This window comes from Ambystoma mexicanum, chromosome 4q, assembly GCF_040938575.1.
Source record: "Ambystoma mexicanum isolate Mex_15411 chromosome 4q, UKY_AmexF1_1, whole genome shotgun sequence".
Classification (NCBI taxonomy): Eukaryota; Metazoa; Chordata; class Amphibia; order Caudata; family Ambystomatidae; genus Ambystoma; species Ambystoma mexicanum.
In genome coordinates this window covers 490,272,280-490,297,451 of record NC_090928.1, presented here as the reverse complement: position 1 = coordinate 490,297,451, position 25,172 = coordinate 490,272,280, and positions in this window count along the sequence as shown.

Here is a 25,172-nt window from a genome sequence, read left to right as displayed (position 1 = left end):
TTCCTTTACCCAAGCTTAGCCCCCTCTAGTTTCAAACACAAGCTCTGCATGTCAGGATGTACCTTTTCCTTATATACAGTTTCTCTCACAAACAATGCTTTCATGGGGTAGAATCAGAGGCTTTTCAAAAAAGGCCAGGCTCTTTGCTCTTCCCAAGCGCGACCACTCTGATCCGTTTACCCTCTTTGTTTCTGACACTTGCTTGGTGCTTTTTATCTTCAGGTGCTTCCAGCATAACTTTCATCTGTCTGTGTTCCTTTCACTTTTTGTACACACTTTCTCTGCATCTGTCTGTGTTCCTTTCACTTTGCCGTGCACACTTGCACTGTCTTTATCTTTCTATCATTTATGCCTCTTGCATGCTCCCCTCCTTCTGCATTGCACACTTGCACCTGTCCTTCTCCTATTGTGCCCCTTTGCACACTTCTTTCACTCTTACATGCACACCTGCACTTCTTTCGTTCTTTCCGGGTCGCTTGCTCCCTTTTCTTTCACTTTGGATTTTTCTCTTACTTCTGCATAATATGCCTTTTCCTTCCTTCTGTGCCACTGAAACACTTGTGTATGAGCGCGATACAAATAAAATATCATATCATATCACTAGCGCTCTTTCTTCTTCTTTCCTATTTCCTTATTTATTCTTTCTTACTTTCTGGTTCTTTAAATTGTCCTTCTCACTTTCCATTCCGTGCTGCTTTATAAATCTTGCTTTTCTGTTGTTCCTGCTCCGCTCCAGCCACCCGCACGATTCTGTGCTTCTCTCTCTCTCATGCGAAACTCACCGGATAACGTAGTCCTGGGGTGTGGTCTCTCCTGAATGCTTTGGGTCGAGGTCAGGGTCCCACCACCTGCCCCTCAGATACCCTTTGGCCTGGCACATGGCCCAAAGAAACAAGCACTTGCACTGACACCGCCAGCGGGATACCAGCTGCCTCGCTCTGGCTCTATGGAGACACGGCTCCCTAGCCATGCTGCAGCCCCTCACAAACACCGGGCCAGCGTCACACGATGTCCTTCTCCTCCAGATTCCTCTTTTTGCAGCTCTCGACTCCTTGGCTTCTCTGGTCCTGTATGCTTCTACAGCTCTCTCATTCACCTCTGTAAGACCACACCTTTTATAGTGGCAAAAAGAGTCAAGTGGAGTCAGGTGTGAGCGGTCATAGTTAAATGCCTGAACCTGCTTGACTCTATAAGTGGGACAACTTGAGTTCTTTCTATGGTAGGTTTCCCTTATTTTCATCATGTTATTCCTATGGGTAATCTTTACTGCTCTTAGCTGTCTCCTCCTGGTCTCAGTATTTGTTGGGAATAGGGAGATGGGGTGAGTTTGAAAATACCCCATGAAAGCTGAGAGAGAGTAGGTTGGGGTATTATTGGGACTGGGGGAGTACCATGTCTCATGCTCAGGTATCCTCCTCCCAATCTCTTGCGACCATTGAATCAGGTGGTCCTCCCTCGCTTGTCCACCCTGATGGTTGGGATCCAAAAGTGATGGCCCTTCCCTGGTCACCTGAATTGAAGATTCTGGGGGAGTAGGTGGGAGAATACCATCAGGTTTCTCACACTTCATAGAACAACATGCAGAATTTTTGGATCTGCCAGACATTGCAGAAACGTACAGTATATCCATTCGGCTGTCACCTTTGGATAAATGGTCTTATCTTATATATGGCTTTGCTGATTGCATCCAGAGCTGACTTTTAAGGGAGAATGGAATATATTATTTTCTAGGTCAACAAGTAGCCTTTCATTGTTAGACAGTGAAAATGTTTCCAACAAGAATGAAGTTAGTGAACAAATTGTGGTGGCAATACCTGAAGTGAAAATGTCGCCAAGAAAAAAGTAATCAACAATTCTACTAAAAAGTAGCAAAAATGCAGCTGCTGAGGTAAGTCTTAGAGTTAAGGACGGTTTAGAGGGCTTGAGAATGCCTGTTTAAGGTTTATGATAAGATAAGGCTTAGGGTAAGGATAGAGCTTAATGTTAGAGTGCAGATGTTGGTTAGAATTAGGGTACGAGTTAGTGCCTAGTTGGCTGTGGAAGGGCTGATAATGTTGCTTAGTTAGTGCTTAGGGCAAGTGTCAGGGGAGGGTTAGGGTTGGGGTTATGATATGGCTAAGGCTAATAGAGTAATGGCTTAGGCAAGTGTTAAAGAAATGGATAAGGAGGTCGGAGATGGCTGGTGATGGTTGGCATAGAGTAGTATTTGCTAGGGTAAGCCTAGCAGTTAAGATAGAGTAAGCATTAGGGTACGTTTTAGAGGTGTGTGTTAAGGGTAAGACTAAGCTTAGGATGAGAGCAAGGGTTTGTTAGGGCAAGGGCTATTACATTTGTTGCAAGCTGGTGATGCAGTTGTAGTTAGGTTCACTGCTCATTTTCTATATATTTGGTATTTGGTACAGAGTTACATGCAAATAAAATGGTTTAGTGCATGGAAGGATTTGCACTGGGTAAGGGTTCAGGGTAGATAGAGTTAGGGTGAGGGTTAAGAATGCAGTTAGTGTGATTTTGGAGGTTTTGTTAGAGGTTTGGGTCATTGTTATGGTTACAGCCATGCACTTGTGTGTATTTAAAATAGCTTTTTTTTGCAACATTATTACTGGCAATATTTTCAAAATTTGCAGTGCCTGTATTGAATGACTACATTTTTTAAAGTACTTTTTGCTAACTACTTTTTCGCATGACTATATTTCTCTGAGATTTTCAAATAGAACCCATTCACTCTGCACAGATATTCTGATATCTTATTAACAAATTAACAACCATTGATTTATCCCACACACTTAAGTGCAGGGGTGGGGATTATTATACGATTTCTGCGGGGTTGTAGAAATAGATACAGACCCTCTGACACTCTTACCAGCATCCAATTGTCAAAAGCCCACCATCCGTAATATGTTTTACACATGTAAGATGCATTTGGTAGATTCTTAGTGTGTCATCTTGAGATTATGTTAATTGGAGGGGCCTAAAACTTTCTCATGAATTTGTAGGAGCGTCCAAGTGAAGCAAGGGAGCCCAAACAAACCAAAGGAGGTTTGGGGTGGGAGGTTCTCTCCCTGAGACATTTTTTAAAATAATGCACTAACATGGTGCCTTTTGGAGCACTATTTCTGTCAAAAACAGAGTAAAAGCCACACAATTTACCATTGATTTTTACATTAAGACATGAAAAACAAATCCATGCGAAGACTCCCATAGTCCATATGTGTCTGTCGAACACAGTTTTAGGATGCCTTTGCCCAACATATGCCAATTCTATGTCGATGTAAAAAAGCATGTTGATGCTGACTGCGCCCATACATGTCCATGCTGGCTGCACCAATATATGTCAGTATTGCCACATAAAAACATATTCATATTTTCTTTCCCCATGATGCCATTAATGAGATTATATGAACACATGCCCGTGCAGTCTCTGTGAATATGTGGCAGTATCCCCACATGAGAATATAATCCTGTTGACTTTTCCCTTAATGTCAGTAAAAAATCCCATTCCACAATAGGAACACATGTTCTTTCTTGCTACACAATTGTACCCGCGCCCCTAGAAAGAACACTCATTGTGTTGGTTTTTCCGTTCATACCAATAAAAGTGGCATTCCACATTATAAAGACATGTCCTTGCTAGTTGCACAAATGTACTCCCTGACAACAACAAAACAGTGATAGGTCAACTACCCCTTCCTTGAGTCCCTGTGACCCTTACAGGCTAAGTCCAAGATAATCCTGGTAAATCAAAGATTAATCATACCACAATTTGATCAATTAGAAAAAATGTATTCATTTATTTATATGCATCTTATGCAAACCATAATAAATTTAGATTGTAAGTGGTTAGCACAGACTTGGTAGTTTTAGTTAGTCATGTGTAGGACTTTGCAATAGTCCTTTTTTATGGTTTGCATAAGATGCATAAAAATAAATTAATACGTTTTTTTCTAATTGATCAAATTGTGGTATGATTAATCTTTGATTTACCAGGATTATCTTGGACCTAGCCTGTAAGTGTCACAGGGACTCAAGGAAGGGGTATTTGACCTATCACTGTTTTGTTGCTACATTAGTCTCCCACTCGATAGTGTCGACCCCCGATATCAAAAAATTGGGTGTACCCATTCTTTAGAATAACTCCCTGACAACATTCAGGGATGTTGGCCAATAGAGCCACTAAAAATATCATGCCACAGTAAGAAAACATGTTGTTGCTGGCTGCATCATGGCGGCTGGGGAAGCAAATCGCCCTGGCTACGAATGGCCCATTGGAATGCGTGCTTGCTTGAGTAGAGAAAATCAAGAGGGAAGCTACGTTTACCTGCTTTTGGTGGCTCCTTCATAATTGGCGGTCGGCCAAGGCCCTTTCACCCCTTATGGAGAAATTGCCCCAGATTCTGTACATTCCGCATGTGTCACTCTGTCTATGCCGCTTATTAATACTACTCCAGTACTTTTTTCTTTTCTTATTCCACATCTGTTTACCACAGTAGCATAATGTTACCTCAGTTCTCTCTAATAGCCACATCATTTTCATCTTCTCAGCAGGGTTATCATTTACCATGCCAGGCTCATTGGATAAATGACACAGCCACACACATACCCACATTTTGCTTTGAACGACCTGAGCATTTCTGGCCTCACTAGGTTCCCTTCCAGTGAGCATGTTCACACCGTAATATCTCAGTATATGCAGAGGATTTATATTCCATGTCTGGTGGCTGTGAGCCCAAAACCATTATGTTTACTGACTTCTGCCTCATTGCCTGACGGCCTTGCTTCTTAGAAAAATCCAAAACCAGCACTTCCTTTTCGTGGGACAACATTCATTTTAGGTTTTTTTTGCTTAAAATAATCCAGCTCTACACCCCCATGGTGCTGCTCTGCCCGTTCGTTGATGGATTTATCGACCCACCCACCAAATAATAGCAAGCAGTACAATGCTGCCAGTTTTTCAAAATCGAACCCTCTGATTTGCATACTAAAAATCGACAGGTGCTCAGTTTCACTGTAAACTATTTTCCATTTGTTCAGTTATTCTGAAAACTTGACAGGATTTTAATATTCACTGTGTCGATGAGCAAAGTATAATTTAAAGAAGCGAAGATGCTATCCGTAACGAAGGCATCATTCAATAATTCGAATGACCAGCTGCCATTCAGCAGAAGCCGCAGGTTCTCATTCTGCTTTTTTGCAGAAGTATGTTCTGCTGGGAGCTAAAGACTTGTATTGGGGAATGCTATCACTTATGTCAGCGATTAGCTTCAGGCACATCGCATTGTTTTCCTACTGTGATTTTCTGTCAAGCGCATCTCATTTGAATTCATTTCTTTTTTCGTTTTTTTTCTTCATTTAGTGATTCCCTTTTCCAGGGAAACATTGGCAAGTGGGCAGTGACTTCTCTGCAGATATTTTTATGGTCATGTTTTGGAGTGCCACTGCACACCCACTTGGTAAAATCAGATGGTTTTCAAGCAACAACGTCTTTATTTAATTCAATGGGCCTCATTATGTGCATGTCGGTCCGGTTACCGGACTGGCACACTCCGAGTTCTGCGTACGGGTGCCTTTCCACCCACCAGGTCTGACCTGGCGGGCAGAAAGGCACCCACTCTCAGACTTTGACGGATGCACCGGCACTGTTGCACACAGAGCCGGTGCATCCGTCCTCCCCATTCCCTTTGAGTCCTATGGGACTCGAATGGGAATGGGGATTCACTTTTTCTGGCCTGGCTCCAGGGACCACCAGGGCTGTAATGCTCCAGTGATTACCCATTGCGCTGGAAAAAAACACAACTCCGGCGGCAGCTGTGCCCTTTTAACCGGCACAGGACCGCCGGGATCCTAATGACCCCCAATGTTTTCTTATTTCGTTTTTATTTAAGTACATATGGTTTACAATAAAAACGTTATACTTCCAAATATACACATCATTACATCCTAACTTACATATACAGTCATACACATATTGAATGTTATTGCCTCTCCCCGATTTCATGTCAGCCTAAAGAGTTATGTTTGCATGTAAAAGCCATTTGGGGCGTTCAGATAGCAGGCATAATTCATGAATACTCCTTTACTAACATCTTATCACAATGTCAGATAATTTAACAATTTAAAATACATTCATTCTTATCATTAAAAGGTAGCCAATTTCAAAGAACTAAAAGGTAGCCAAATTCTCCACAAGAAGATGGCCAAGATCTATTAAAAATCTACATATCATTATCAGCATGGAGTTGCTGTAGCAATTCCTACCTCTGTACCAGAATCTTAGAGGGATAATGGGCCTCATTACAAGGTAGGCGCTAAGAGATTACCGGCACCGGTAAGGTCACTGGTGCGGTAATCCCTTAGCGCCCTACTACGAGGTCCATCAGCGGGGCCCGTCCTTAACGCCTGGTCTGACCAGGCGTTAAGGACGGGACCCGCTCAGGGACTTCAGAGCTAATAACGGCACCGCAAATTGCGGTACCGTTATTAGCTCCTTCCCCATTCCCATTGAGCCCTACGGGGGCTAAAATGGGAATGGGGAATGGTATTTGGAATGGGGACTTACCAGGTCCTCCAGGGTCGGAATGACCCGGTAAGTCCCCATACTGCCTACCCGGACCCGGTATGCGGTAAGGGAGTGGCCATGCCGCTAATAGCGGCATGGTTACCTCCTACCTTGTAATGAGGCCCAATGTCTTCACTGTCAACATAATAGCTGTGGAAGTGCTTCCTATGTATATTTAACGTGCCTCCACACTCCCTAAATACATCTTCAATAGTTTCCAGTTGTTTCGGGGGTGTTAAGTTTTCAGGCTCTATATCTAACTGTAAGACTTCTTCTGGGACCACAACATTCTACCCTCGGAAAGAGATATCTGAAGCGCAAATAGGAGGTCTGCTTCCTTGCGTCAGGGCAGTGTCCCAGGCACCTCGGTAAGGTTTTATAACTCCAGAATACTCATTTGTACTCTTTGTTTAAGACATATTTATGTAGGTCATGATGCTGTTTGCACCAATGATATAATTTGGCCATGTATTCAACAATTCAAAGTATTCAACTCCTCCTCCTTGGAGACCTCAACATCCATCTGGATGCTTCCTGTCCTTCCTCTGGACTCTTTCGCGACCTCTGTGATGCTCTCTCCCTTTTTATCCTTCCCTCTGGCCTGACTCACTCTGCAGGGCACAATGTTGATGTTCTCATCTCCTCTGATCCCCCCCACTCTAACTCTCTCACCACTCGTCTCTTCTGGAGCAATCAGTTTGTCCTTTCCTCCCATCTCTCCCTTCCTATCCCGCAGGCCAAGCCAGATCCAGCACTGCCACCTACCTTCTCGGTCATCAGGCCCATGAGGTGTGTGTCAGTTCAGGCTTTCACTGCCACCTTCTCTCCCCCACCTTCACCTCAGGTTGATTCCCATCCTGATGCTGCCCTTTCCAAGCTCCACTCTGCTATCTCTGATACTCTTGATTATCTTGTCCCTGTCATGAGGATCTGCCTGAAGCCCAAAGCCAAGTGCAACTCTTGGTACAACTCGCTCCTCGTCACTCTTACATGCATGTATAGGGTGACTGAGAGGAAATGGCAGGCTTCTTGTACATCCTCTGACAAAATGGCCTGCTGCCTGCTCCAACGGCAATACCGGCTCTCTGTCCACACTAAGAAGAGAGCTCACATCCAAGCCCGCGTCTCTGAGGTATCTAACAACTTGGCCAAACTTTTAAAAATCTGCAAGGAGCTAGGCAATCCTGCTGCAGTCTCTACTTCTCCTGTCCCCCCCCCATGCCCTCTGCATGGCCCTCACCTCTCATTTCATCTCGAAAACAATTGACATCCTGTCCACCCTCTCATCATCCCCTGCTCTTCTATCGTCACTCTCTCTCTCTCTGCTATGTTTGGCCCCCCTGCAGTCGCCTCTCCTCCCTCTTTCTATTCCTTTCCTCTGTTCTCCTCTGACGAGATTACTAGACAAGTCCGATCTATGAAAGTCTCGTCAAAACAGGTTCTTCCCTTTTCATCCAAAACCATTAAGGACCATATCAGCAGCCTCACTCCTGCCATGTCTGACTTCTGCAACCACTCCTTTGCCACAGGAGCCTTCACCTCCCCTCGAAAGCGCTCCCTTGTGACCATCTTCTCAAAGAAACCCACAGCCGACCCCTCCTGCTCGGTTAACTGTCACCCGATCTCTATCACTCCGTCCCTGGGTAAACTCCTGGAAAAACTGCCCATCTCCCAGCTTAACCTCTACATTGATTCTGTTGGTTGCCTCCATGACCATCAGTCTGGCTTCAGAGCTGCCAGAAGCATGGAAACTGCTCTCCTGAACATCCGTGAAGACCTGCTGTCTAATCTTGATTCTAATCTCCCCTCGGTCCTCACCCTACTCGATCTCTCTTCTGCCTTTGATACAGTCCACCATGCCATCCTGCTAAACCAACTCTGTGATAACCTGGGTGTCACTGACCAGGACTGTTCTCAAAACGGTATATACTGCAGCAGGGGATAAACAAACTTCTTACTCTGCAGTAGATAGCTATGTCCTATACAAGAAGAAGTTCCAATGTATCAAAAAGTGTCTGTGGGTATCCTCTCAAACAATTCCAATAAAACTGAATTATTTATGTTTCTTATTCACAAAAATGTAACAATTTTATTAATTACACAAACATCATGTTTCTAAAAAACAATCATAAAAATGATCATATAACATGAAATAAATTACAAAAACTTGACCTGATAGTTCTTTGTAACCTTGTGCCAAGGCCTCAATGTATGCTCCGATTACCTCGATGAAGTGTATAAAAACTACAGAGTTAAAGAGTTAATTCAAAGTGGTGCCCGCCCATTATCTTCTTGATACCTACTCATGACCAATGGTTTATGAAATTCCTTATTGAGAGAGTGATGTAGTTGAAGCTTCATGGCCAGAGCGTGCTCCTGGAATGATTGGTGCAGGCTCATACGTGAAGGAAGATGACATGGCCTCAGCATGCATGGACAGTGGTTCACCCATTTATCTTCACCCATAGCCGGTCAAGTGGCACAGCGAGTAGAGCGCTCGCTTTGACATCAGTGCAGAGCCTGCGAACGCAGGTTAGAATCCCGGCAGCGCCAAACTCAGCGTTTCATCCTTCCGAGGTCGATAAATGAGCACCACACACCGTGGGTAATAATAAGCAGCGCTCAGATACCTGAGGGTTCGTAGCGCTATATAAATGCCAAATTATTATTATTATTATCTTGCATTGTTGTAACTGCACAATTTGCAGGGACCCTTTTCTTTCTATTTTAGAATTAAAAGAGCGCAAAAGATTAAGTGAAGAATGTTTAACATTAGCACCATGGATTAAGCTTGTGAGTTGCAATGCAATCCCAAAGCTTTTAACCAAGGTGAATCATTTGTCCTCATTTTAACCATTCTGAACTTTATACTTTAGAGATTATTCGGTGCTTAATTTTAATTTAGAAAACACAGTAATTAAAGCTGAATATGAACACATTACTTTGCCATAAATGGTTGGTGCTTTCTTCTACACAGTAATCTGGACTATTTCTTCCATGTTGTTTTATTTTCCCATAAATTATGTAGTTCTCAGAGAACATTTTAGAAGCTCTCTTTTCAAACCAATTCATGATAAGAGGTAGGACACGGACACTCGCCCATAGGGTCCGACAAGCAAAAGATAAAAGTCCAATTTGTTCATTTAATTGCAACTGTACAAGACATTCGGAGCAACGCCAGTCCAACTAGAATACAAACTTGCCTGGAGTTACTAAAGCATGCTCCTGCAGAATAGATCTAATTCTCTCAGGGACTAATTGTGTGAAATGCATCACAGTCTTTTGGCAGCTTTTTCTTCCTGCTACTGTGGCAGCTTTTTAATGAAGCTAAAATAGGGTTTGCTGCTTGTAATTTGATAATCTAGGCATTCATTCCAACTGCTGGAGAGATCCATGTTCTCAGCCTGAACGTTTTCGCTGCATTACTTGGAGTTCTCACAGATGGGCAAGCACCTCTCTCATACACGTGTTTGGAGGAAACTGCGACAAACTAAAGGGAATGGGAGCAAATGCCCTTCCTGAACTTCTTTATTTAGGAAGCCAGGGGACCTCAAACTGAAAAGATCCACAGTTGTGTCTTAGCTTTTCATTTTTCCATGTCTTGTTTTAAATGGAACATTCCAATCTTCAAAAGTAAACAGATTTTAATTGCAATTCATATTCCATATAGATAATTCTGGTGCGAACTGAGCATGTGCAGAGCCATCTTTAGCCAGAGACCCAGCTAAGATTCGGCCATTTTATCATCACTTCCAAATCGCACGGCTGTTCAAATCAGTCTGTATGCTTCCATTTTACAAGCATGTTAATGTTAGGGTGAGTGTTGTAATGAACACCAAGTCCAGTGTGCATTATGTACCTGGTGATTCAAGCATACAACCTTTTATCACATACACATATGTCATGGTCTTTGTTATATTCTCAAACTGCTCTTTGATTTTATGCAAAGCAGGCTGGAACCCTTGGTGGCAATATTTGCCCTCATCCCTTCTCAAAGCAGTGTTTCAAAAGTCTCTATACTGTCCATCTTGGAGTCAAAACCTGTTTTTTTTATGCCAGACTCTCTAAAAAGGTAGCAATATGCTTTGATATTTTCGTTTTTTTTCCCCTAATGGCGAGTTCCAAGCCCCGTGCCCTCCTTTATCTCTACCCATACACTTCACTGTCTCGTCTCATTTTCCATCCCTTTTTTCACACCCCTTTTCTTAATTTTGACCATACATCTTCTTACCGTTCCATACCAACCATATTTATGTATGATCGGTATGCAAAGTTGTAAGAATGCGGTCCTGAAATTTAGATTTGCACTTTTTTTGTTTGTTTTCTGAGTGCAAACCTGATAACCTTCTATCAGAGAATAATTGATATGTTTGTTCTCGGACAATGTGCTTTGCTCAGTAACTCAAGCGTACAATACTATTATGATTACCTTAACCACCCATCTCTATGGCTCCAATGCTTCGCCACAAAGCGCACACCTAACCAACCTTGCACGGTACCTGTGAGAAACTTTAGACTAGGTTCTAGACTCCTTCACATCTACCACTGCCCTACCAACACTAACTTACCAGCCAAACCATCACGCACTAAGCTCACAGCCTGTGTCCAACAACTCGCGCACACACCCTTAATACACCCACTCTGGACATCCCTTCAGCTTCAAGTGCCACAACATGCCTCATGGCTGCTTTGGTCAACACCAGATCACTCACGGCCCATGCTCTCGACATGGCTGATCTCATCACAACTCATGACCTAGACTTCATAGCCATTACTGAAACATGGCTTCACGCTGCCTCAGGACCTCTTCTATCCATAACAATCCCTGAAGGCTACACCATCATCAGAAGTGATTGTAACACCGATCAATCCAAAGGAGGCGGCGTGGCCATCATCCACAAAACCGCGATTAATATCCGATTATCCGCTGCTCCTTGCCAAATCACTTCAGCAGAACTACTGACAGCTAAATTAGCCATCACCCCCAACCAGACCGTCACACTCCACATTATATACAGACCTCCTAGCCCAGTATCTACCTTCCCTGAAGACCTCTCCCACATCCTCGCCGACAACACCAAGTCCAAATCCCAAGTCATTGTACTAGGCCATTTCAATCTAGGCTACCTTGACCCTAATGATGCCCCTGCCCATGAAATCAACAACCTACTTCTTAACCTTGGCTTCAATCAACGGGTCACCTCACCAACTCACTCTAAGGGCAGGACCCTCGATTGGATTGCTGACTGAAATTGTGATACCACTGTCAACTCTAATCAACCATGCAAATGGACTGACCATCACCTTATCACCTTCAATATCCCCACTAAAATCCTCCTTACCATCCCCAATATTGCGCCAGCTACTACCACAAGAAATAAGTGTAACATAACCTGCACCAAACTACTCCCACTTATCCTCCCTGTCCTCAAAGATCTCTCCTCCTCATGCTCTGATCCCACAGTCTTAGTAGACACATACAATCAGACCATGCTAAAAGTGCTTGATCTCATCGCACCCTCCAAGTTACAAAAACCTAAACCTCGGGCCCACCTCAACTCCTGGTTCACACCTCAGTTGAGAACTCTTCGTAAGGAAAAAAGGATCCTTGAAGCACGCTGGAAGAGCCACCCAGTGGAAGCTAATAAAGCAAGTGTTGCCCTTACAAAGAAGCCATATTCTCTGCCAAAAAAGAGACTTACAATAAACGCATCAAACTAGCCCAGTCCAACACCAATGATCTATTTAAAATCCTTAAGGAATTGGAATCCCCTGCCACCCCGCCAGACACCAAAGGCAGTATCTGGTGTGGCAACATTCAAAAGGCCTTCCTGGGTAAGATCGCCAACCTTCAAACCAAAATTAACGAGAAAAAAACAGCCTGCAGTCTAATCTTGCTCACAACTTTAGCAAGGATAACCCCAAAACTGGCGTTGAATCGCTGCAACCATTAAGTTTTTCACCTCTCTCCATCACGGAAGTTGAACACATCATCAACTCCCTTAAACCCACCAATTGTCAGGGAGACCTTTGCCCTGCCACCAATCTTAAGGAGGCCTCACATTACTTAGCGCCCGCACCCTTCAACACTACGCTTATAAACTCCTCCTTCAGTTCTGGGATCGTCCCAAACAACCTCAAGGATGCTTGGGTCATTCCACTCCTAAAAAAAAACACTTTGGACACCAACATACCCACTAATTACCGGCCAATCACCACAGTCCCTTTTCTTCTTAACATCCTTGATCATGCGGCATACCTGCAGATGCAAGAGTATTTGGAAACCAACAATCTCCTAGGACTGAGGCAATCTGGGTTCTGACCACGCTATGGCACTGAAACCGCTCTTTTAGACCTCAAAACCCAGATTGAGGACCTAAAGGATAAGGGCAAACTTGCCCTATTACTCCTTTTAGATCTCTCTGCGGCTTTTGATTTAGTAAATCACCAAATCTTATGCCGCCACCTTAAAACTGCTGCCCACGTCTCGGACAAAGCCACAGCCTGGATCACCTCCTTCCTTGACAATAGATCCATGAGGGTCTTCTCTCCTTCTGCCACTGCTGAACCCTCTTCTGTCACTTGTGGACCCTCAAGGATCTTGTGTTTCTCGACACTCTACAATGTATTCACAAAACCCCTCTTCGACATCCTGGATCTACTGGGCGTCACGAATACTATCTACGCTGACGATACCCAAATACATATCCCCATCACAGGAAACCACAAAACTGATTTCCTAGCCATTAATGCCATTTATCAAGTCATCCAAGCCTGGATGGCACAGCATGCATTATGCTTAAACGACGAAAAGACCGAGCTCCTCACCCTTGGTTACCACCAAAGACTGAACAAGCTTGACCCATCATTCAAATCCTTCACCATTGATGGCAACACTATTAAAGTTGCCAAGGATACTAAAACACTTGGCATCTACATTGACTCCACACTCTCACTATCTAGACAAACTAATGCAGTATCTTCTTCAGCATCTTACACATGCAAGCTCATCAGAGCATGCTGCCCTTTCCTTTCACCAGCCAACCGCACCACACTAGCCAGGACCTTGGTCCTATCCAAAATCGATTATTGCAACGCTCTTTATCTGGGCACCAACCAATGCAATATAAAAAAACTACAAATCATCCAAAACTACGCAATCAGAGTGGCTCTTAACATTCCCAGGAACCTGCACATCTTAGACTCCAGACGGAATCTCTGCTGGCTCTCAGTCTCCCAATGAGTCTCTCTTAAAGCACTGGCGCTCACACACAAAAGCCTGGCAAACCAAGCCCCTAGCTACTTAGCCAGCAGATTTACACGACACACTACTTCCAGACCACTCAGGGGTGCCCAAACCAATTGCCTTAACATCCCACGCTTTAACCTTCAAAGATCCAGTGGTCGTAGCTTCCCAGGCCTAGCAGCCAAGCTATGGAACTTTCTACCTAATCCCCTGAGAGCTGAAACTTCCTTCCTAGACTTCAAACGCAAAGCCAAAGCTTAGCTGTCCACCCACGACTTACCATGACTCTACCTCTGAGTCATCAGCCATTGCATTAACTGCCCACTGCCTTAACCTGCTACTCTACACTTGTATATTCCCTGTATTATCTGTATTATCTGTATATTTCTGTATATTTATTCAAATGTTTGTACATTTTCTGTATATATAAAAATGCCTCTGCCTATACCATGCCTGTAACTAAGTGATGCGCCCGAATGCCCTTGGGCCGGGCACGCTTTACAAATAAAATAAATACAAAAATACAAATTACAGCATATACTCAAGTGATCATCAGAAATAAAGATTGTTAAGTTTTAAAAACAGTCTGTTTGCAGTGTCTGTACAGTAAAACAGTATATTCGTTTAATAGATGCTTTTACACAAAAAAAAGCCATGCCCCAAAGATATCTGTTTCCAGAGAGAGGGAGAGGAAGAGAGAAGGAGAATGCAAATAAATGTCCACTGGCTAGAGCTAGCATAATCAGTCATATCGCATTCTCACACTTGAGTGCTTTATCTAGAAGCAGAAACTGTGGACTGTTATTACCCAATCAGTGTGGATTGTATAAACGGTGCACTGGTTCATTTTTGGAATATCAAACTTGTTTGGGAAAGCAGGGGAAGCCCCGATGCCCATTCTGGATTACTAAATAAGTGGACACTGTTTAAGCGCCTACACATTCCCAGAGTGCCATGTGGGTTTGTTCTAACCCACTAGGCTCGCCCTGAGACATCCCTGTGTGCTGATGGTGAAAGAATCATCAAAAATGGCTGCAAAAGCCCTATGCGCACCAAACCTATGAAAATTGCGCTTTGAAACCGGAAAAGATGGCTGCCAGATCTACTGTGCCTGTTGTCAGTGGTGAAATGGAGACCTCACTGCTGAAACATGTTACTGGGCTGCCCACCAAGTAAAAATGAACAGTGTTTTATTGCAAGAAACCCAGAAATTGCTCTTAAATCCCTTTTTCTTGGTTGCTGAAAATATAAAAAACCGACCAAAACACCAGAAAACATCCAATATCTTTGCTGGGTGTTACCCGCCACTTCATTTAAGGAATCATTATGAACACACAATGTCAGGAAAAGCAGAATCTATCATCAAAATATCTACAGTAAAAAGTGTGCTTGCCTGTGAAAAGCTGTCAAAATATGGGTGCAGTACCAGCGGTCGCCTGTATGACAGCTGTCATTAGTTGCATCAGAAGCTTAGACTTGTGCAATTGAAATCAAATGTCTATAAATTAAGTGACCTGTTATCAAAAGTAATATAGGTTGCAACTATTTAATCTCCATGGTTAGAGACTGGAATTAGAGTTCTAGTTGCTTGTTTAAAAATTGCAAGTTTTATTTTCAACAAAGAAAAATTTAACAAAGTGACTTTTTTTTTTTTTAAACTTCTTTTTTTATTAGCTTGACAGCACAACAAACAAAAACGAGAGGGAGCCACATAGGACCAGTGCAGAAAGCACGCAATGAGAATTACAAGCAATACAATTTGTATCAAAAGATGACGTTTTGGAAGAATGGAGAGTACAAGTTATTAACGCATACATTTTAACATGACATACACTATGGAGGACCGCCTGGGGAGGGAGTGGCAGAAGTTGACGGCGAGGTCAGGGCAGAGATATAGTCACGAAATCTCGGCCAGACATACCTCGGCCTGGAGCGGGAACACTGCATCGCACTCCAGGACTGCTCGGTATCGTGAGCCCACGTGACCGAACAAAGCCATTGTGTGTAGGTAGGGGCTCTAGGGCGGAGCCAACATAATAATATGCAGCGAACTGCCAGCAGCATACAGAGACACGCTAGTTTCTTAGAATCTCGAGGCAACTGAGGGAAGTCATGGAAAAAACAATGCAGTGGGGTAGGGGTTATCGGGTGTTCCAGAATGTCAGACAATGTAGAGCAAATATCTAACCAAAACTGGGATAACCGGGGGCAGAGCCACAACATGTGCATATAGGAAGCTTGGTCTGCGCCACACCTGGGACAAGAGGGGGGATTAGCATCGGACATGCGATGAAGTCTCATAGGTGTATAATGATATCTGTGCAGGATTTTGAACTGGATGAGTTTGAATTTAGTGTTGTAGGAAACCTCGTGGGTGCGGGCGCACATCCGAGCCCACCTCTCATCAGTGATCTCTGAGCCAAGATCCCTCTCCCATTTGCGTCGAAGCTCGGTGAAGTGGGGAGCCGCTCTGGACTGTAGTAAGGAGTAGAGCCTCGACACTTTGCCTCTGAAGGAGAGATAGGAGCAGAGCTCCTCCACTATCGGTTCATCCGGGGGCAAGGCAGAGAAGTCTGAGTATCTGGCTTTGAGGTGTCCGCGGAGTGACGAGTACTGTAGCCACACCGAGGGTCGGCGCCTGAGCAGGGGGGGAAGGTCAGACCATTCTATGAAGTTTCCCTGCTCGAAGGCGTCGCGCAGAGTCAGGAAGCCCGCGGTGGCCCAGCGGGTGACCACTGAGAGTGGAACGTGCGGGACACCGGGCAGGAAGTTCCACAATGGGAGATCCCCGTGGAACGGATAGGGAGTGTCGACCATGGACTAGAATTTGGACAAGGCCAGGGATGTGCTGGTCACTGGATTCGCAGAATTCGGGTCAGGGGGGATCGGCTGGAGGATCAGGGAGCCAATCACACGATCACATACGGACAGCCTCTCGAGGCGAACATGTGGGGGGGGGTCAACAGTATTGAACCAAAATGCCGCAAACTGTGATTGGGCCACCACCCAGTATCTGACAAAATTGGGTGCGCTAAAACCTCCCAATGCCTTAGGGGCGGATAGTGTAGAAAATTTGAGGCGAACAGCCCCGGAGTGCCACAGGAAAGTGTTACATATGCTGCGAAGCATTCGAAAAAAATTGTCCCCCGGCCAAAGAGGCAGATTGGTAAATCGGTACAGTAATTGGGGCAACACAATCATTTTGAGTATACCAATCCTGCCTGCAAGTGAGAGGGGAAGTTTAGACCAGCTGGTGGCCTTGGCCTGCAGGGTAGTTAGATAGGTGTGGAAGTTATCATCGCGCAGCTGAGTTGTGTGCCGGGAGACCACCACCCCCAAGTAGGTGAAGCTGTCAGGACACCAGTTGAACCCATGAAGCTCGGGGGGAGCCTGTGTGGAGTCTGTGAGAGGAAACAGTACAGATTTAGAACAGTTAATCCTCAGACTGGATATGTCACTGAAATGGGCCACATCCTTCAGTATGGGCAGAAGGTTGTCTACAGGGAATCGAACATAGAGCAGGGTGTCATCAGCGTAGAGGGAGATTATGTCAGTCTGGCCCGATGTGCGCAGCCCTCTTTACGAGTGTGACTGTCTAATCATGTCAGCGAAGGGCTCCATGGCAATAGCAAAGATAAGCGGGGAGAGGGGGCATCCCTGGCGAGTTCCTCTAAAAATCTGGAGGGGGGAAGAGCACCTATCTTCTGTGCGGACTTTGGCGGACGGGCGGTATAAAGGAGCATTATCCAGGCGTGGAAATTAGGACCGAAGTTACATTTCTCAAGAACACACCATAGGTATCTCCATGAGACTGAGTCAAAAGCTTTCTGCATGTCCAATGCAGCCACCACTGCCTGATTGGTAGGGTCGATCCTGGTGATTACATTGAAAAGTCTCCTCAAATTCAGGGAAGTGGACCTGCCGGGGACGAAGCCGGCTTGATCCGGATGGATAATGTGGGCCATGTACGGGGCTAAGCGGTTAGCAAGTAGTTTGGCAAATATTTTAATGTCGCTATTGATCAGAGAAAGGGGACGGTATGAGCTGCACAGCGTAGGGTTTTTTCCTGATTTAAGGAGCACTGTAATCAACGCCTCCCGGAGGGACGGTGGAAGTATGCCACTGTCTCATGATTCTTCCCAAAGCATCAGTAGATGCGGTGCCAATTGGGTCTTGAATAGCTTATAGAAGTCCATTGGGATCCCATCGGGGCCGGGGGCTTTACCGGATGCCAGGGACTCAATGGCCTCCACGATTTCCTCTAGGGCGAAAGGCCTCTCGAGGGAGGCGCTAGCGTCGTCTGACAAGATCGATAGAGGAAGACTCTCCAAAAAGGAGTTGATGTCGGAGATCTGGGAACTGTCTACCTCCGAGTACAGGGACGTGTAGAATGCGAGAAACTCATAATTGATGTCCTGAGGGGAGGTGGCAAGTGTGCCATTTGTTCTAGAAATGGCCGGGATATGGGGGGCCCCAAACTCGCGGCGCAGCAGTCTAGCCAGCACTCTGCCGGGCCGTCCACCCTCGCCGTATCTCCTCGCAGATTGAGGAGAATCTAGGAACCTGACCTCGCGCTCCGCAAGGCCACGAAACCTGTCCAACTCAGAGCCTAGGAGCGCCAGTGTGGACGGGGAGTGGTCCACCGCGTATTGGGATTCATAGGCGGACAGGGCCGATTCGCAGGCAGCAATACCGGCACGGATGTCCCTAAGTATGCCACTGCTCTTGGAGATGGCAACCCCTCTAGTGTGTGCTTTAAAGGCCTCCCAGAGCACCGCATATGTTGGGACAGAATTTAAGTTAAACTCGAAATATTCCTCAATAGAGGTCTCGAGCTCAGACACAAAAACTTGGTCAAGGAGTGAGTGGGGGCTCAGTCTCCACTGTCTAGTTTTATTGGCATCTAGTCCCCAGTTCAAAGAGATTAGTACAGGTGAGTGGTCCGATAGTGTCCTGGGAAGAATGGCTAAGTGGGTAATGCATCTAACAAGTATATCTGTGACAAGCCACCTATCTATCCTGGAATGGGAGTCGTGCACTGAGGAGTAGAAGGAGTATGTACGGTCATCAGGATACATCAGGCGCCAGGCGTCCACCAATGCCAGGCGGGGGAGTGAGGTAAGGATAGAGTATGCTGCCTTAGAGAGTTGGCGGGGACGAGAACCCGATCTATCCAGGTTGACATCTAGTATCGTGTTGAAGTCACCGCCCCATAGAATGGGAATTAGGGGGTAGCTCTCGAGTAGAGTGGCCAGGTGGAGGTAGAAGTCAGGGTCGTCAATGTTGGGACCATATATGTTCAGAATGGCTATCTCCTGTAGCTGTAATATACCGGTGATGAGTACAAACCTACCGAGTGGGTCTATGTGGGAGTGCTGACAGGTGAACTTCAGGCTTTTATGTATTAGGGTGAGGGTGCCACGGCTCTGAGTGGAATAGTTAGTATAATACCTCTGGGGGCCCCATTGCTTGGCAAAACTCTCACAATGCTCCGAGCGAGCGTGGGTCTCCTGCAGGCATAGGATCTTAACTCCGTGGCGTTCAGCGTGAAGCCGAATCTGTCTCATCTTCCTATGGTTGCCCAGTCCCCTGACGTTCCAGCTCATAAAGGTAAGAGCCGTATCAGCCATATTTGAAGGGGTGATGGTGTAATAGATAAGTGTGGATTCCAGTAAGGTGAACGGGGTGTACCCGTGTGGTACGCGGCCCTCCGGCCATATGTGTGAATTGATTGCACGTGGTGCCTGCGGCGCCTCTAGAGGCTGTCAAGACTTTTACAAACCATAACATTCCCAATTTACCCCCCACCCACATCCCTCCCCCAATCAGAGGGACGAAACTCAAGCACAACCACAACAAACATAAACTTTTAGGCATCAACGCCTGGGGGTCTGCTTGCGGCCGGGCTATGGCGCGCCGGACCGGGAGAGCGTAAGGAGAGTTATGCTATGTAGTAGGATTAGGCAAGGCGGTTTAGAGTGCATGCGAGTTGCCTCAGGACCAAATCCGTGGGAGGGTGGGCCCAACGGAGATTGGGGAGCAGCCGTGTGATAAGACGCGCTAGCAACATAGATGGGTGCATATTTAGCTAGAGGGAACCTGGGTTCCGCGATCAAATCAAACAGAGTGACTGGGATGAAATGTCGGATGACTCCGGGAAGGGACCCTTAAGAGATGGTCGTTACAGTTAGTGGTGTAACAGCAGAGTGCGAGATACACCCACACAGATAGGAGATGAAGCAACCATCGCAACATGAACTACAATTAAGTATGATGAATAGGGGCAATAGCGGGGGGGGAGCACCGTGGCGGCCCCGACCACGGCCCAGTTACAACAGCAGTCATCGAGAAACCATACAACCAATGTCAACCTTGTCTAGATCAACCAGGAAAGTGTTCATCTATAAATTTCGAGGCTTCTTCGGGGATAGTGAAAAAGTGTGTTTGATTAGAGTGTACAATCCTCAGTTTGGCGTGGAAGAGCATGGAGTACTTGACCCCCAGGTCCCGGAGTCTCTTTTTCACTGCGAGGAAGGTCTTACGCTCCTGCTGCACAGCCACAGAGTAATCCGGGTACAAGTGTATCCTCGCCGCCCCAAGATGAAGCTCACCCTTGGCCTTGGCCGCACGGAGCAGGGCGTCGCGATCACGGAAATTAAGGATTCTGGCAATGATAGGGCGGGGTGGGGCACCCGGCCTGGGTCTCGCGGTCAGAGAGCGGTGGGCACGCTCCACTGCAAATTGTGCCGAAAGCTTGGGGTTATCCAGGAGGGTCAAAAGGGTGCGCTCCACATAGTCCTCCATGGGCTCACCGATATCGTCCTCCGGAATGCCGACGATGCGGAGGTTATTCCGCCTAGAGCGGGATTCAAGGTCGTCATTTTTCTTTTCAACCATAGAGACCCGGCTGGTCAGGGTGGTCACAGCTGTGTGAAGGGAGACCAGGTCGTCCTCTGCGGTGCTAACCCTTGTCTCGATCTCAGTGACCCTGCTGTCCGTTCTTTCGATATGGGCCTTTATGGATGAGATGGTCCCATTCATATCGTCCAGCTTAGTGTGGAGCGCGGTAAAACCCTCGCGCATGTATTCCATCATTTTTTGCGAGTCGTCGGAGGTAGAGGGAGTTGCGATGACTGGCGACTCCTCCGGGGGGTCAGTCAGCGGCCTGGAGGGAGTTTTAGCAAACATATTTAGCGAGGCCTGCCTCTTGTTAGACCCGGCTCCTTTGGTCATGGTGACGGAGCGCGTGCGGCGTCCAGGATCAGGTACAGGTATGGCGGGATGCCTCCCGATTGACGGACCTCAGGGCGACCAGGTGGGGAGAAGGGAAGGTGTGGAGAACAACTGACGAGGCCGGGGAAGGCACCAGGGGTCCACGACAGAGCAGACAGAGCGAGACCGTCGGGCACAAAGACCAGAGGGGTAGGCCAGGAGTGAGGTTGCTAGTGGTGTGTAGGGGCGGCTCCGCAGTTGTGGGGGGCAAGGACCCTTCCTCCAGGGCTGTTGGCGGGCCACTGGCAAAAGCCCGAAAGCGCTGGAAGCCCACACAGTTGAGTCGGCTGGTAACAGGTGAGGGAAGCCAATCGTCCGTGGGCTAGAAGTGGATCTGAGAGGGGTATTGCACGAGGGTTGCCCAGTGAGGGGTCCAGATCCAGAGTTAGGGGGGGGCAGAGATGGAGGCCGGAGAGAGCTGCGGTGCCCCAGAGCAGGTGTCAGCTGGGGCTCAGGGTCCAAGATCGCTGCAGGCAGAGTCCACTGAAGTGGGTAGGGGACAGCACCGTGGTTAGCACGGCACGTAGGCTCAGCCGCGGCCAGGACCGTGGGAGGCGAGAGAAATCCAAGCGGCCCCCTCCCCCCGAACCTCCCTACCTTGTCGTGGGTCAGGGGGGCAATGCCTCGCTGGACGGGGGGACGCCGATGGTAGGTGGTGCGGAGAAGCAGGGGTCCGCAGTGACGACTCCGCGGCACAGGGAAGCCAGGTGGTGCGGCGTCACGAGCGCCGCGGGAGCCAGCAGATGCAGGTGATCACGGGTCCAGGCAGGGTGCGTGGGGTCCCCAAGAAGGGTGATGAGGCCGTCGATGGAGCACAGGCCCCCACGGGAGCCGGCCAGCCCGGGTCGACGAGGAGGACTCCGGCGCCCCTCCCCCACAGCGGCCCACAGCGCCGCGCTCTGAAGTGGAGGGGAGAGCCGCGGCCGTTGGAGCCGTGGGCGGGCGGCCAGGCGCACTCGATCCCGGCGGAGTCGAGGGCAGCAGTACGGTCCCCGGGGGGGCCGCGGGGGCCAGGAATCCGCAGTAGTGCAGCGGATGCGTTCAGGAGGCAGCACTGCCTGCGCGCAGAAGGATAGCAGCAGCAGAAGAGTCCTTTTTTCGGGTTAGTACGCTCTCCCAGCACGGAGCTCCGCAGTTAGGCGGCCATCTTACTTCGGCGCAACAGTGCCACCCCCAACAAAGTGACTTTTAAAGTAAGTCTGATTCAAGCAAAACTACAAAGCAACTTCCCCCACTGGGCAAGGCACCTCCCTTCTGCTCTCTGGACCAGGAACTCACATTAAGGTGTTGATTAAGAGGGGAGGGGCACTGGGGCTGCTCATGGGAGAGACAATGAACCTTCCTTGGCTGAAAGGATATGCAGATTGTAAAGTGCCAACAGTGGCCTCTGCACATTTTAAGAGGTGCCAGAAATCTGTGCGATGTTCAGGGAAGGCACAGTGAAAATTCTGGTTTTGTAGCAATTGTATTTATGTCAGAAGCATGAAACCTCATACAATTATGCCCAGATATCATGCGCACATATGTACAAAATTCTGGACAAATCAGATGTTGTGTCCCGAACAAAAAGTGCGGAAATTTGTCAAAATCCAGACCCAAGATCTCACCGCAACGAGGATTGGAAGAGGGTTTGCTTCACAAAATATGTGATTTATTTATTTTATTGGCATAAAGATTGTACACATGCAAAGATGTATTATATCTAAAGTAGATTTTATGTGCAAAAGGCAAAGGGGAGGATGTTTTGCCTCATAAACTACATCATCATGGTGACACACTGTTTTCTCCTCCAATCAAGGTAGAGAGCAGACTTTAGCCAATAGACTACATAGGGGGTGCACTTAGGATAATTCAGCATACCCACCCCTTTATCAAACACATAAATAGAGACAGCTGAGGACTCAGAAAAACACACTGATCCACCCACCATCCAGATTTGGCGAAGCACTCTGAAGGAGATCCATTCATACTCCTTGTTGCAGACTCCTGAAACTTTGCAAGCAGAAAGGCTCAGAGCATAGCTGAACCACTTTCAGCTGGGCCTAACTTCCAGAACCCATCCCTCAACTCAAAGGGAAAACCACAGACACAGCCAGGCTGTGCTGTAACTGCTTGCCTGCCAAAGAATTATCTTCATAACCAGAAAGTCACATTAAATCCCAGTCTGGTGCCGTGCTGTGCTGTGCAGACCAGAGAGCCATTGCAGATCCAGTCCAGTCGTGCTTTGCAGTGTAGACCAGAGCGCCTTGCTGTCCAGTCCGGCCGTGCGGTGTCCAGGGCGCCTTGCTGATCGCTGATCCAGACCAGTCCGGTGTGCCCAGCACTCTGTCCCAGAAAGTATCCCTGACCAGAATCCCTGACGGTTCCATTCAAAACATTGGTAGTGAGTATCCATAGTAGAGGATTGTCACTAGCCGGTGTACTGTCCATAGTCATCCCCATCCAAATAAAATCTATCGCCTATCCAGAACTGTATTGTTAGAAATCCTTTTTGTCTTGCCTGAACTCTCTCTCTCTTATCCTATAGTCCTTCTGTAATAATATTGTTAAAATCATCTTTGCGCTGATATATTTTATTTTTAGAGGGCAAGCGTCTCGACGGGCAAAAACCATTCAGAGACGTCCTGGTCTGGTGGCTGTGCTGTCGTGTAGTTTGTATCTTCATAGTCCATCCTTATTGTAAAGAAACCTTGTTTGTACTTTTAAAAGTGCATCTTGTTTAACAATTTTGCCTCTATCTGAAAAAAAAACGACCTCCACGAAAACGTAATCGCGCTTACCATGCACGGAAAAGTTTGCCACAAATTATTCCTTTGGCTAAAATCTATAACGCGCAAAATAGCTTTTCATTGCATCCGACCTCAAAATTAAGTTGTCAACTTGCCCATTACTCTCAAATCATTGCTAGTGTTTGTCTGAAACCATACAAAGAGGCTCCCATTAGAATTTCAATAATTTCAGTGATTTAAACCATTTTTAGTGTTTTACACCATTCATTCAAAGCCAACTTTAAAATCATTTTTGATAGTTTGCAATCATTCCTGTTTCTCTCTTGTGTTGTTGGGGGAAATTGGGATTGATATATTTGCTTGAGTACTGCATTCCTGAAACCTGTTCTCTCTCTTTCTATCTCTTTATATTGCATATTGGGGGGATTGAGGGGTGTGCAGGGGGAAATAGTAATCACATTCCCATTTGACTGAACACACACAAAATTATTATTTCTGTGCTGCATTATTTTTCCCATCATTACTCCTTGTGATTAAAGAGATTGTTTAGTTTGACATCACCCCATTGGTGATTATTGTATACCCATTAAAAATAGTGCGATATATATTGTGAAATCCTGGTTTAGTGTGACCGGGGGGGAGGGTGGTTAAAAGACAGGGGTTGATATAAGTGGTACATCGTTCAGAATAAAAGAACTTATAGACACAAATAAATAATTAAGGGTTTCAGTTGTGCACCCCACGCTAGGCATTGACTTAGGTGAAGTGCCGGATTGAAATCACTTACAGCCATGAGGTCATATCCATCGCATTGATTCAAGTTCTAATTTTCGAACATGCATCACAGAGGGGAGACAGAGAATATACGCACTTTTGCTACCATGTACAAAGTTGCCATTATTGATAAAGCAGACTGTGTTCTAGGACTGTGCCGGGAACAGTGAGGTTAAAGATTGTGACGGGGTTACCATCAGGGTTTTAACATTGACACTTGAAAGCTGCGAAGGTAACAGTAGATTTAACGGTCTACACTTCTATTTATTTATTTATTCATTTATTTATTCATATTTGTTTAAAGCACACAATCAGCTCATGAGCATCGTGGCGCTGTTACATGTAGAGTATTGGCTGGTTACAAAAAAGCAGGTTACAAAAAGCAGGTTGATACAACCAGAAGTTACAGAAATAGGTACGGTGATGATTACAAGTCATTTTTGCTTTACATTAGCAATTTTAGATACATGAGCTAGCAGTGTAGACATGGCGCATTAAGGAGCAGTTCATATCAGCGGCAGAGAGCGGGGGAGGATTAGGTAAAGAGAGTAGTTTTGAGGGATTTGCGAAAGGAGTACAAGAAGGGTTCGGCTCTGAG